This window comes from Babylonia areolata, chromosome 29 (genome assembly GCF_041734735.1).
Source record: "Babylonia areolata isolate BAREFJ2019XMU chromosome 29, ASM4173473v1, whole genome shotgun sequence".
Taxonomy (NCBI): Eukaryota; Metazoa; Mollusca; class Gastropoda; order Neogastropoda; family Buccinidae; genus Babylonia; species Babylonia areolata.
In genome coordinates this window covers 3,241,100-3,243,599 of record NC_134904.1, presented here as the reverse complement: position 1 = coordinate 3,243,599, position 2,500 = coordinate 3,241,100, and the positions used below count along the sequence as shown (strand labels likewise).

At 45.9% G+C, this 2,500-nt stretch overlaps 1 protein-coding gene across 1 annotated transcript in view; it reads right to left on the bottom strand.

Annotated features, from left to right (window-relative positions):
* Nucleotides 1-2,500, bottom strand: part of LOC143274604 (uncharacterized) — a 39,215-nt gene that overhangs the window by 8,477 nt on the left and 28,238 nt on the right. The gene's annotated exons all lie outside the window — the stretch shown is intronic.

The window sequence follows — 2,500 nt, the reverse complement described above, 5'->3', positions numbered from 1 at the left end:
TCCATGTCAGCGTTCGGTGGGTTATGGAAACAAGAACATACCCAGCATGCACACCCCTGAAAGCGGAGTATGGCTGCCTACATGGCGGGGTAAAAACGGTCACACACGTAAATGCCCACTCGTGTACATACGAGTGAACGTGGGAGTTGCAGCCCACGAACAAAGAAGAAGGACGCAACACACCAGCAGTTACAGTGCAGTCACATGTACATGTGACAGGGGAAGGTGGAGGGAATGGGGGGGGGGGGGAGAGATGAGAGGAGGGAGGTGGGGAGCGTCAGACAGAACCTGGGGGAGGAGGAGGAGGAGGTTATGGAGTAGTGGGAGGGGGGAGGGGGCTAAGGGGAGAGGGGGGGAGTGAGAAAGGTGCAGAGTTATGGTCCATGGGTCATGACATCACCACAGGTTAAATATCACTTCAACGACATTGAACCTAGACACTGCACTGCACGTGAGAGCTCACACATGCATGAATCAAAGCACACACACACACACAGAAAGACACGCACGCACAGTCACACATAAGCCACATAAATATGGTTAAAATCACACTTGTATGCAATGCATACATATACAAAACACACATACCAAACACACACACACACACACACACACAAATTTACCCCCCCGCGCCCTTTCAACATACACACACACTAAACATAGCACACCAAAACAGCCAAAGTGTCACCATTCACATACACACAACATGCTCACACACAAAAAAAAAAAAAAAAAAAAAAAATTACCATCCCAATTCTACACCTGACAAAACTTTTCTCATACCATTCCATCAAGACGTCACATCAAACTCCACACCAACATGTAGCAGTTCAGTATAAAACTGTGTGTGGAGTGACAGCCTAGAGGTAACGCGGCCACCTAGGAAGTGAGAGAATCTGAGAGCACTGGTTCGAATCACGCCTCAGCCACCGATATTTTCTCCCCTCCACAAGACCTTGAGTGGTGGTCTGGACGCTAGTCATTCAGATGAGACGATAAACCGAGGTCCCGAGTGCAGCATGCACTTAGCGCACGTAAAAGAACCCACGGCAACAAAAGGGTTGTTCCTGGCAAAATTCTGTAGAAAAATCCACTTCAACAGGAAAAAAAAAAACAAAAAAACTGCACGCAGGAAAAAATACCCCAAAAATGGGTGGCGCTGTAGTGTAGCGATGCGCTCTCCCTGGGGAGAGCAGCCCGAATTTCACACAGAGAAATCTGTTGTGATAAAAAGAAATACAAATACAAATAAAACAAAGAAACAAAGAAATAAAACACACACAGTTAGCTGGTGGTCAGTCAGTTCCAGAGTGTGGGAGGGATGGGGGGGGGGGGGGGGGGGGTGCAGCAGCAGCCTGTGTTTGGTTTCAGTTCACTCGACGGGCGCAATAGCCGAAGTGGTTAAAGCGTTGGACTTTCAATCTGAGGGTCCCAGGTTCGAATCACGTTGACGGCGCCTGGTGAGTAAAGGGTGGAGATTTTTACGATCTCCCAGGTCAACATATGTGCAGACCTGCTAGTGCCTGAACCACCTCCGTGTGTAAACGCATGCAGAAGATCAAACACGCACGTTAAAGATCCTGTAATCCATGTCAGCGTTCGGTGGGTTATGGAAACAAAAACATACCCAGCATGCACACCCCCGAAAACGGAGCATGGCTGCCTACATGGCGGCGGGGTAAAAACGGTCATGCACGTAAAAGCCCACTCGTGTACATGCAAGTGTACGTGGGAGTTGCAGCCCACGAATGAAGAAGAAGAAGAAGAAGAAGGTTTCAGTTCACTCAACAAACCCCTTACCCAACAGACATTCTGCGCGGCTGAACAAAGGCTCGCATCATGTGTTCACTGCAGGGAGGACGGAGCATGTTCCATCAACCAAGGTTTCCACAATTCTCCACACACACACACACTGACACTATCACTATCGGTATCGGTATCAGTAACTCAAGGAGGCGTCACTGTGTTCGGTCAAATCCATATACGCTACGCTACAACACATCTGCCGAGCAGATGCCTGACCAGCAGCGCAACCCAACGCGCTTAGTCAGGCCTTGAGAAAAAAAAAAATATAAATAAATAAATCAATAAATAATAATAATAAATAATAACAATAATATAAAAAAAGAATAAATAATAAAACAAAATAAAATAAAATATAAATAAATAATAACTGACATCAAACAACAACAACAATAACGACAACAGCAGCAACAACAGCATCGACAACAACAACAGCAGCAGCAGCAGCAACACCACCACCATCGACTACAATAACAACAACAATAGCAACAACTGTAGTCAAATTCCTGAACAACTATTCAGGAATTTTTGTGGGAGAGGTGGGCGATTTGAAGTATTGTGATGGTATCTTTGGTATCAATTTGAAAGCCAGCTACTTTCCACCAACAACAATAACACAACCGTCATAAAATTCCTGTACACCCACTCAGGATTTGAGGGAGGTGGTGGGATAAAGGAAATTATCTATCTAAAATTA